The sequence below is a fragment of the Megascapheus bottae genome, chromosome 10 (assembly GCF_031878675.1).
Source record: "Megascapheus bottae isolate mThoBot1 chromosome 10, mThoBot2.hap1, whole genome shotgun sequence".
Lineage (NCBI taxonomy): Eukaryota > Metazoa > Chordata > Mammalia > Rodentia > Geomyidae > Megascapheus > Megascapheus bottae.
The window spans coordinates 2,055,603-2,068,364 of NC_143518.1; positions in this window are offsets into that span (position 1 = coordinate 2,055,603).

Here is a 12,762-nt window from a genome sequence, read left to right on the forward strand (position 1 = left end):
GTAGTAGACTGTTTGCCTAGCATGCACAAAGACCTGGGTCCAATTCCTCGGTACCACATACATAGAAAAAAACTGGAAGTGGTGCTGTGGCTTAAGTGGTAGAGCTCTAGCCCAAGGACAGTGATCAGGCCCTGAGCTAAAGCCCAGAATTGGCAATAAATTTAAAAAAAAACACTTTGACAAACAAAGCAAAAATTCAATATGGATGAAGACTACCATTTTGCCAATAACTGATGGGTTATAATGAAAATGATGGCAACAGTGTAGAGCAAGCTGTACAGAGGTGACAGCTTACAAATATAGGTGTCTCCGAATCAACAACAGCTTAGAAATTGCTGAAGTGGAATGCAACAGAGCCTGAGCATACAGTATATGACAGCAATGAACAATCATTCACTCACAAAAGGAGGAACCATCAAGTAAGTTCTAGGTTTGGAAGCCACCAAGAGTCACAATGGGTGACACTGAAAAAGATACTTTGTACTCACAAATTGACATGGTGAATTGAAACTCTTTGGTACAACTAAAGATAATTTGAAGAGTACAAAATAAAATAATGTTGAAAAGAAGCACAATGAAGAGATTGTGTACTATTTTCAAAGCGTCTGTTGGCATTGTGGTCTCTTGTTCAAATGATGTGTCTTAAATGCTGGCTATATCCCAGTGATACATGTGTTCATGAGATAAAACTGAGTTTCTTGATTATGAAGAGAAAAATCAGATTCCTATATTTTCTAGAACATTTCCCACATTGATGGAATGCTCACCTAATACAAATCTAACACATTTTAAAGGGTGCAATTCAGTAGTGTTTGGACAGTCCCCATTTTATACAAATGTAACTATCTGGTTCCTAAGTAGTTTTTACCATCCCTAAGGGAAATTGTATAACTATTTAGCAACCAGTCTCATTTCCTCCTCCTCCCCACATGAAACCCCGGAACTACTAGTTGTTTTCTATATGGATGGGCAGACCTAGTCTGGATGTATCTTATAAATTGAGCCATAGAACATATGAATTTCTGTATCTGGATTCCTTTCAGTTAGTGTCATGTTTCTTAGGTGCATTTATGTTGTAGCATATATCAGCCATTTCATTCTCTTGTTATGGCTGAATAGTATTTCCTTGGAGGAACATACTCTATTTTGCTTATCCATTCTTGGACTAATGGACACTTGGAATTAAAGGTTGGCGCATATATTGTTTTGTTTTCTCCCTTTGGTAGTTGTGAATTCCACAGATTTAAGAGAAGGAATTTTGAAATCTGAAATGAAGGTTGATCGTTTAAATCACGAACTTGAGTAGAAATAAATAGGGGTTAGGATATCATAGTTTGGAAGTGGAAGCTACCCCCAATGGCTGTGAACTGCCATTGAAGAGTTGACGGTTCTTGCAGGAAATCCCTATAGTAAACTGAAGTTACTGACCTGGACCAGGTCAAGAAAGTTCATGAAATAGTGAAATTATTGTGCTTGTTTCGTTGGTGGTCTTGTGACAAATGCATGCAAACCCCCTTAAAGGGAGGAGTGATTTATTTTAGCTCATGGTACCATTCTTCATCCTTTAAGGGAAGAGATAGCCACTGATGGCACCATGGAAGCCTGGTGGTCAATCCACACACTGCCACAGCTTCCTGGCGAGCCCCTCACAGTGAGAGCCCACCACGTACTTGTCTCAACAGACGGCAGATTAAAAACCAGCATTGTTTAACTAGTTACTCCATAGTGTCTATGCTTGTTAGAAGGTATTCTAGCACTTAGTAAACAATAAAGCAAACATGACTCTGGGCTAAGTACTCAAGAGCTGTCTGAAAACTCACAGTATATTTATAATGAGAATTTCTGGTAATTAAAGAAAAATTCACTGTAAAAAGAACAAATATTTCATTCCTTACTGCTTTGGGATTGATTTGAGAGTATTACAAAAATAAAGACTTGGCTATTTATTTTCAAATAGAAATAATCAAAGCAAGCATTGTACTTCAGAATGGGGGAAAATACTTGGTTGGGCTCCATGGAGTATACTTCGGAAATCCTTGACACCTTTTCTAAGCCAGAATTCATCAGCTGCTAAGTTCTGCTAATGGAGAGAGAATGAGGAATGATTCCCCAGTCCTTCATCTCTGAAAAAAAATGGTTGTTTGTGTGGGATATAAAAATAATAACGTTAGCTAAAAATATCAAATATCACTTATTTTTTTTTTTAAAAAGACTTTTTGTGTAACGCTATTGGGGCTTGAACTCAGGGCCTCAGATTCTCACTTGGGTTTTGTTTTTGTTTTTGTTGGGCTGAAGTCTTAGTGGTTAATTGGAAATCAGAATCCTATTGGTTTCCTTGTCTGTGCTTGCTTCTAAGCTCCATCCTCAGATCTCAGTCTTTTGAATAGTTGTACCATAACAGATGTGAGCCATCCGTGCCCAGCAACTTGTACAAAACTTATACTAAAGTATCAGGATGATTTATACTTTTTTCATTTTCAAATTTCTTTTAGTACTCTATGTTGGTAATAGCAGAATATACATATATATATATGTATGTGTGTATGTGTATGTATATATGTTCATGTTGTAGAGTAACTATTATTCTTTTTCCTCTTACCCCAATAAAACTCTGTCCTGTCCCTATCAAAACTCTGTCCTTTCCTGTTTCCTCCTCTATGTAGCAATGCAACCAATCACCCTTCTATTTTCTGCCTATAAATTTGGCTAAATATTCTACATAATTGAAATGATAAGAGTTGTATGTTGTGACTAGCATTTTTTCTAAATAAGGCCTTCAAGGTGGATTCTCATTGTGGCATGCATCAGTATTTCTTTCCTTTTTATGGCTGAGTAATATTCCACTCTACTATCTATCTATCTATCATCTATCTGTGTTATTCTTCTTTCTGTAAACACAGGTATTTTGATGGTACTGTTAACTTGGTCTGTAAATATGTGCTTGAGTTCCTGATTTCACTTTTGGTTCTACCTTGAGAGATATATTGTTGGGACATACATGAATGCTAGGTTTATCTATTTGAAGAATCATTTTTCTTCTTCCTCTTACATTAAGAGCATATATATCAATACATATCCCATGATTTATTGTCATATGAAATCCCACAGCAGTACTGTGACAATTTTCAGTTAGTGAAATACCTGAATTTAGCTTCCTGTCATCTAAAAACTTTATTCATCAGCAGGGGTTGTGGCGTTTGTGTGATTTCTAGATAATCTAGAATTCTAGAGTACTCACTCTATCAGGAATCCTGGGTAATTCTAGGTAAGTTCCAGGAATTTAAAGGCAGGATGTGTTTGCTTTCTCATTGTGTAGATACTGAGTCTTCTTTGATTGTGAACTTGAAGCTGTTAGCAACTGTACAGAGTCCCTTGAAACTAGAACTATCCAATGTGAGTAAAATCTGTGGTTGTGCCAGGAACTGGTAGCTCACACCTGTAATCCTCGCTACTTAAGAAATGGCTATGAGGATGAAGGTTTGAAGCAGCCCAGGCAGGAATGTCCATGAGATTTCCATGTCCAATTAAACACCAAAACAGCGGAGGTGGAGCTGTGACTCAAGTCGTAGAGTACTAACTAGCCTTGAGCACAGAAGCTCACAGACAGACCCCGGGTCTTGAATTCAAGCTCCAGGTTCAACACACACACACACACACACACACACACACACACACACACACACACGCATCTATGATTTAAAATAGTCAGCAGTGTGGGGCACAGTGGCTCACGCCTGTAATCCTAGCTACTCAGGAGGCTGAGATCTGAGGATCAAGGTTCAAAACCAGCCTGGGCACAAAAGGACCTGAGACTCCTATCTCCAATTAACCTCCAGAAAATGGGAAGTGGGGCTTGATGCAAGGGTAGGGTGGTTGCCTTGAGCTGAAGAGCTCAGGGACAGTGCCCAGGCTGAGTTCAAGCCCCATGACCAGTACTTGCACACAAAAAATAGCAGTATCTAAAGCACCAATTAGAAAGACAATCTTTCACTAATTTTTAATTTGGTTAGTCATAAAACTCGACACCCTTTTATTTGTACAGCTTTCAGGTGAATTCAATACATATTACTGATAAATTAGGATTTGGGAACAAATTGGATAATCTCAACTTTGTACTTTGTGTCTGTACAAACCTTTTAGTCTCTGTATCTTATAATCTTATAAACCCAAGACTTTAGCACAATGTTCAGACTATAATAGATGCTCAATAAATATTTATGGAGCAAATGTCTTCAGCACATTCTCTTGGTGACAGCTGCTGATGCATGGTTCTGGGCAATGTTTGGTCTCCACTGGGCCATTTTTGCTTTAGAGGATGTCACCGTACATGAGTTGTATCACTTTTCTTTAGACAGCTGTGCTTTCCATACAGTAAGTCCTTCTAAATATTAGATGCTTTGGGTGTGGGAGCCTATGTGCTTTCTATTGTAGGTTGTTGATATAGCATGTAGACTGTTCATGAAAATTTTACCAGATATTTTAAGGTTAAAGAGAAACAAAGTTCCGAGCTAATCCCATGTTAATCAAGGGTTCATTTCACAGAATCATGCCCTCTAAAAACATGTGTGAGTTCTTGTGTGGTCCTATCATGCACTTTTGGTCTCTTTGATATGATCTTGAGATGTTTTCTAGGATAGAGAGAAACACTTTTTGTGAAAGATTATGAAAGACAATAAGAGGAAACTGAGTGTCCCAAACCTAAATTTAAGGATAGACACCCTGACTAGAACAAGTATTAAATCGTTTTCTTTTACTGTCATTTTCTCTTGGAAATAAAAATCTCCATGATCCATCATCCAGAAAACGACTTAAATAACATCAACAGTGAAGAAAGCCACATTGTCTTTTCTGTTTTCTTGTACTTTTCAAGGGAAAAATCTGAGTATTTCATGTTGATTGTTTGATTGGCTGCAAAGGGACTCTTTAAAAATTACTTTGAAAAAAGAAGAAAATCAGGAATCTAGTACAAATCAAACCTAGGTTACCATCAATCACGTGTCCCAGGCATTATGTGAGGTTTTACTCCAAAAGATGTCATTAAAAGTTGCAGAAATTAATTGGTGCCATTGAATGTAATGGCTTTTCCTGCCATAGTTTCTCAAATGTAAAGAAAATTTATGGATAACGTAAACTCCTTGTGGGATTCTTATAGATGTGGGCTTTGTGCAGTTATTGTTTATTGCAAATGTTATTACTGTGATCTATGGCTCTATCATGCTTTGTCTGTCCAGGCTGCCTCGCTGCACCCTGCCACTATCGAGACTGTCCCTCACAAGCTCAGATTATGTTTATTTGGAAATTCTTTGCTTTATATATTCTCAAAGTGTCTCAAGGTGTTCATTTTGTGTGCTTAAATTTTTATACAAAAACAGATTTGTTCTGATTGATTCAATATTGACTTAGACCTTTTTAGAACAACTCCGAATCTTATTTAAGTTCAGGGTTTGTGTTCTTCTTTCCCAGCAGGTTTGAATTCTGTGTGCTAATGGTTGTGGCTTCATGTGAATCAATGCCTCCCAATCTGTGGTCTTTCTCAATGACAACACTGCTTTAATTAGTTGGGCTTTAAAATTTTGACTCTTAATGAAGGAGCAATTTTCTACCTCTGAAGAAAGTTTAGGGAGAAGGAATTTGCCTGTGTATTAAGTGTTATTTATCCTGAACAATCTGCAATTCCCTTTGGTAGCTAATGATAAGTCCTGGTTACATTTCTGTGGCTTTGTGGCTAATTGAAGATAAAAGTCTCATGGACTTTCATGCCTGAGCTGGATTTGAACTGCGATCTTCAGATCTCAGCCTCCTGAGTAGCTAAGATTACAGGCATCAGCCACCAGCGCCTGGCTACTAAATCTCCTTTGTGAAAAGAAAATCAAGACAGAGAAATAATTAATTAATCTGTAAATAATTAAACTTAAGACAAGTTGGCTCCTGAGGTTCTCATATTCCCTTGGCCCAGATGTGTAGAAATGGTGGAGAAAATGATCATTTATTATGAAGATAGACAAAAAGAAATTTTAAGGGCTGGGAGATTGGCCTAGTTATAGAGTGCTTGCCTAGCATGCACAAAGACCTGGGGTTTGATTCCTTGGTATCACATACACATACATAGAAAAAGCTGGAAGTAGTGCTATGGCTCAAATGGTAGAGGAAAAGTCCAAGGACAGTGCTCAGGCCCTGAGTTCAAGCCCCAGGACTGGAAAGAAAAGAAGAAGAAAAAAAGAAATTTTAGCATATGTGAAAAGAATCAATCTATCCAGTGGTTTACATCTGTAATCCTAGCAACTCAAGAGACATAGATCTGAGGACTGTGGTTCAGAGCCAAGCTGGCCAGGAGAGTTCTGAGGAAAGCCTCCTGTGTAAGAGATTCTTATCTCCAGTTAACCACACAAAAAAGCTGAAAGTGAGCCGGGCATAGTGGCTCACACCTGTAATCCTAGCTACTCAGGAGGCTGAGATCTGAGGATCAAGGTTCAAAGCCAGCCCGGGCACAAAAGGACCTAGGATTCTTATCTCCAATTAACCTCTAGAAAAGGGGAAGTGGGCCTTGGCTCAAGGGTAGGGTGGTAGCCTTGAGCTGAAGAGCTCAGGGACAACACCCGGCATAGTTCAAGCCTCATGGCCCACAAAAATAAAAAAGCTGAAAGTGAAGGTGTGGCTCATGTGGTAGAGCCTTGAAAAGTGAGAGAATGACATGGGAAGGGGTGACAATGTTCATGAAGTAATGTTCTTACTACCTTACAAGTGTAACTGTAACCCCTCTCTACATCACCCTGACAAGAAAATAAAAAAAATAATGTAAAATAAATACATAAATAAATCTGCCTGCAAGAGAGAGTAAGAGAGAGCGAGAGCAAGAGAGAGAGAGAGAGAGAGAGAGAGAGAGAGAGAGAGAGAGAGAGCGTGCGAACGAGAGAGAGAGAGAGAGAGAGAGAGAGAGAGAGAGAGAGAGAGAGAGAGAGAGAGAGAGAGAGAGAGAGAGAGAGAGAGAGAGAACCAACCCCAGGTAGATCACAGTCATGGGGCTTGAACTCTGGGCCTCAAGGCTACCACCCTACCCTTGAGCCATGGCACCACTTCCCATTTTCTAGCCATTAATCATGGACTTTAGTGCCTGGGCTGGCTTTGAACCATATCCTCAGATGTCAGCCTCCTGAGTAGCTAGGACTACACGCGCGAGCCACTGTGCAATGATTGTTATTGCTCCCTTCCCCGGGTGCCTGCCTGGACTGTGATCTGCCTGGGGTTTCCCATCATAGCCAGGGTGGCAGGCACTGATGAGACAGTCTGAGCTTTTTCTCCAAGGCTGGCTTGGTATCCCAGTCCTCCTGATCTGAGCCTCCCACTTTGTTTGAGATAACAGGTACAATGTCCAGCTATGAGGTAAGTGATCTCCCAATTTTTTTTTCCAGGCTTAGCTTCAGGGTTCCGGTTTCTAGCTTCAAAGGCTAGAGCTTCCAATGCTTTCCCTCCCAAATAGCTATGATAACTAGCACAAACCACTATTGCCTGGCTTGCTTTCTTGATGATGGCCATTCTCATTGGAGATGGCACCTCCACTTCTGGCTTTTTGTTGATTAATTAGAGAGAAGTGTCTCATAGGCATTTCTGCTCAGGCTGGCTTTGAACCTTGATCTTCACACCTCAGGCTCCTGAATAGTTAGAATTACAGACATGAACCACTAGCACCCAGTATGTGTTGGCACTTGTGTGTGTGTGTGTGTGTGTGTGTGTGTGTGTGTGTGTGTGTGAGAGAGAGAGAGAGAGAGAGAGAGAGAGAGAGAGAGAGAGAGAGAGAATGTACTAGGTCTTGAACTCAGAGACTGCATCCTGTCTCACTCAAGGCTAGCACTCTCTACTTGAGTCATACCTCCAGTTTCAGCTTTTTGCTGATTAATTACATAGACAGGCTTCAAATTGGGTTCTTCAGTTCTCAACTTTTGGAATAGCTAGGATTATAGGTGTGAGCCACCAGTGCCAGGAGTCGTGTCATTCTTAATGTAAATGTCTTAACAGAAACTTCTGTGTAAAAATTTACTAAACCCACTAGCACAACAATGTTCATTGCAGCACTATTCACCATAGCAAAGATATGGAACCAACCTAGATGTCCCTCAGTTGATGAGTGGATCAACAAGTTGTGGTATTTGTACACAATGGAATTCTATGCTGCTGTCAGAAAGAATGGCATCGCCCCATTTGTTAGGAAATGGAAAGACTTAGAAAAAATCATATTAAGTGAAGTAAGCCAGACTCAAAGGAACTTAGGTTCAATGGTTTCCCTCATTCGTCATAATCAGTAGAAACCTTGGGCTCTACTAGCAGAGATTTGCAATAGAGCAAAACCTTCATACATAAGGACATATAATGTGAAGCTAATTGAAAGGACCTCCAGGATATTGAAACAAAAGCCATATAATGAATGATTGTTGTCCTTAATGTACTATGTTGTCTCTCATCTCCTTTGCTGTCCCTTGGTTATCTCATATTGGTATAGTATCTCACTTTGTTATCTGATATATTGAATTTATTTGTATTTGGATATTTGAAATTTGATAGGGAAGGGGGGAAAACCAAGACAGGTGGGGGTGTGGGGGGGAGGGATATGGGTATCAAGACATGTGAAAGGGTATCAATGTATGTGAATTAATGCACCTTCTATCTGGCAAATATCATGTAACCCTTTTACTAATTACAATAAAAAAAAAAGAAAAAAATTCACTTCAGGGGCTGGAAGTTTGGCCTAGTGGTAGAGTGCTTTCCTAGCATGCACAAAGACCCAGGTTTGATTCCTCAGTATCACATACATAGAAAAGGCCAGAAATAGTGCTGGGTCTCAAGTGGTAAAGCCCTTGCCTTGAGAAAGCCCAAAGACAGTGCTCAAGCCCTGAGTTCAAGCCCCATGACTAGCAAAAAAAAAATTCATTTCAGGCTGGAGGTACGTACATGTACAAAGTTCTTCGTGGGTTCTGCAAACATTTGGGAATCCTTTCTCCTCAAAAAACAATGAACACTTACATAACAATATCACAAATATTTCCAATAGTTTCCAAAGGTTTCCAGTCCCCTGGAGACTTTGCAAAATCCTTTTAGTATCAGCTGTGGATCCCATGCTCACCCCCACTGAAGACTGAAACTAGCCTTCACCTGTGGTGACTAAGTGGATAATTCTGTCATGGTCTGATTCTACCTAGAACTTTCCTGTACACCACCAGTGTCTGGGCACCCTGCCTCCTGTTTCTTCCTCCTTCCCTCTATGGACAGGGCCAGTCCTACAGGATGGAATCATATCCTCCTGGCAAATGTGCGGTGCTGAGCCCACAGTTGAGTTGGAAGTCATTGCTGAGTAGGCAGGGGGCGGGAGGGGGGCAAAGCTGAAGATGAGTCTCAAGCCACCACCACAATTCCCGCATATGCTGCTTAAACATCTTTGGAGTAAGTGTTCAGGTAAGACTGAGCTACTTGCCACTCAGGTGGCACACAGGTAGCCTTGAGTAAGTAGTGTCAGGGTTCTGGCTTCTAGCTTCAAGGCTAGATCCTCCAATTCTTTGCCTCCCAAGTAGCTAGGATAACTAACACAAGCCTGGACACCATATCTTGGTTTGGGAACATGCATTGACACTAAGACTGGTTTCAGCTTTGAATTTTGTGTGTGTGTTTCAGTCCTGGGGATTGAACTCAGGGTCTGGGTGCTGTCCCCGAACTTTATGGCTCGAAGAGAATACTCAACCACTTGGGACATAGCCCCACTTCCTTTTTTGTTGTTGTTGTTCAGCTGGACAAAAGCATCTCACAGACTTTCTTGCCCAGGCTGGCTTTGAACCATGATCTTTAACTCTCAGCCTCCTGAGAATCTAGGATTAAAGGTGTGACCACCGGCTCCCAGCTAAGCTTTGAAATGTTGTAGTGATGGATCTAGTCACATCCTATGTCTACATCATAGATGTATGTTGCTCCTGCCAGTCAATTGCCTTCTCCATTTCAATCCAGTATTTTGTTGTTGTTATTTGGGTTTTGTTGGTTTGCTTTTGGTTATTTTGGGGCTAATCCTAGGGCTTTGACCTAAGGGCTTCCCATTGTTGCTTTGCTTTTTCACTGAAGGCTGGCACTCTACCACTTGAGCCACAGCTCCACATCTAGCTTTTTGGTAGTTAATTGGACCTAAGCATTTCCTGCACTTTTCTGCTCAGGCTGGCTTCAAACATAATGCTCACATCTCAGATTCCTGAGTCAAGATTATAGGCATGAGCCCTCACATTTTTTTTAAGGCTACTGTCAATTCCAGCTAGGAAGATAGATTATACAACACTGAATAACAAATATTTTTAAAAATCTTCAGCAATGTATTTTCCTCTTTCCTTTCCTTTATCCAATGGCTCCTAAACAATTCTGTTTAAAGTAGGTTGCAGAAAACAATCCTAAAAAGATCTCAGAATAAAAGGAGAATTTTATCTTTTTTAAAATTTATTTTTTATTGCAATTAATAAAAGGGTTACATGATATTTGCCAGATAGAAGATGCATTAATTCACATACATTGATACCCTTTCACATGTCTTGGTCCCCATTACCCTCCCCTCCACCCCCCATCTTGGTTTTCCCCCCTTCCCTATCAAATTTCAAATAACCAAATACAAATAAATCCAATATATCAGATAACAAAGTGAGATACTGTAACAATATGAGATACCCAAGGGACAGCAAAAGAGATGAGAGATAATATAGTACATTGACAACAATCATTCATTATATGGCTTTTGTTTCTATATTCTGGAGGTCTTTTCAATTAGCTTCATACTATATGAATTTTATCTTTTTTTTTTCTTTCCCCCAAATGTGGCTGCACCTGTAGCTCTGGGTCTTTAATCTTGGGTTTTGTTACCCTTTGCCCTGGGAGAGAGTCAGCACAGCTTCTGTTTGATGATGACCCCTTCAAAGGTCATGCCCAAAGTCAGAGATCCTCCAGGGCTCCAGAGTTTTTTTGATGCTTTCTCTCCCTCAGAACTGATAAAGCAAAGATGACCGTGATAAAGGTGCATGCAGGAAAGTGATAAGAATTCAAGGATTTGGTATGAATTATGACTTCACTCATACAGTACCAGGGCCAAGATTCTCTTATCTTTATGCTTTAATTTTTTAATTACAAAAAATCCACACATTACACATTATACATTACATTGTTGTCTGAAACAAAAATGCTTTTGCTTTAAGATCTCTTCCCTGTTTTTTAACTTTAGCTTGATAAGATTTGTTGGGATGTATTTTGTTTGTTTTCTTATTGTTGGTAAAGTTTTTAATAAAAGATAACCTTCCCCATTAAATATTGAAGTTGTTTTCCTTTAATAGAAACATTTTGATACAGAAATAGCAAATAAGCAAAAACCATAACAATGTGGAAGCAGTAATACATTTCGCCTTTGTGCAGACCCCCCACCACTCTTTCCTTTTTCCTCCAAGCCCCTCATCTCACTGCCACAATGCTCAGCATGCAGGAAAATGTGGATTCTAACTCAAATTCATACCATGCAGAAGAAGGAAGTTCAAACCCACCAATGCTCATTGTTACATTCAGGGCCTCAGCGTCCTTGGGAGACAATATGTTGAGCATGAGAGGAGTGCTATCAGTCTTGGAAAGCCATTGCATCCCCCTCCTTCTCCTTTCTTGTGTGCACTGGCTGCACAAATCACAGCTTTCTCTCCATCTTCTCGCGGAAGGCGTTCTGTCTGGTGGAAATGAGACATTTCCTTTTCTCTTCTGTGTACCAACTCTCTTGAATGATGGAGGAAGGAGAGGAAGGATTCTGGGGTCTCCCAATCCACTTGGCATTCTGGCTCTAACCATGATCAGCTATTGACTCTTGAGCACATTATTTAACCTTCCTAAAATCCTGTTTGTCCATCCATAAAATGATAGTAATGGTTCTTTGAAGGACACCTGTGATGGATAGCTATCTGAATGTAAGACATCCAAGTGTTTCTTGTCATATGTAGGATATAGAACCATTTGCTCAGGGTGAAATTTCTACACTAGTGACTGTCTCACAGGCAACAAATGTCCACAAAGGAAAAATAAAACTATTACATGTATACTAGATTGGCTTTATGTTGTAAAATATAAAGAAACAGTGGGCCACTTCCAGCTTTTGAGTGGTTAATTGGAGATAAGAGTCTCATGGACTTTTCTGCCCTGGTTGGCTTTGAACTAAAATCCTCTGATCTCATCCTTCTGAGTAGCTAAGATTACAGCCCTGAGCCAATGGCACAAAAAAAATAAAGCCACCTTGTTTTATTTGACTTTATCCTTTGCGTATCTTTTACACTGTTCTGTATGCTTCTAGGGGTTGTATCATGGCCTTCTGCTTTATCCAGTGTATAAAGAGTGAGGTGTAGTTCTCCTGTAGAAGAGAAAACTCAAGGCAAGTATGTTTGTCTCTGAGACTCAAGCACACTGGTAGGAAAGGAGACTCTTAACTAGGACAGCCTAAAAGCTCACTCTAATGCGTCAACCTTTGTCTTTCTTCCTATGTGTTTTTCATTCTGGATCATTCTTATTTCCAAAAGGTGGGCTTGCAGAGCATAGAATAAGTCCTCTGAGTTTTATAATCTCTGAAGTTTCATCTCAGCTCATTACCTTATTTCCCATTATGTCCTTAAGAGCATTCCTTATTCCTCTGTGATCACATTATCTCCCTTATTTCCAAATCTTTCCATGTTAAAGATGGCATCTAGGAGCCCTTACCTCTGATGCATTATGACAAACACAAAA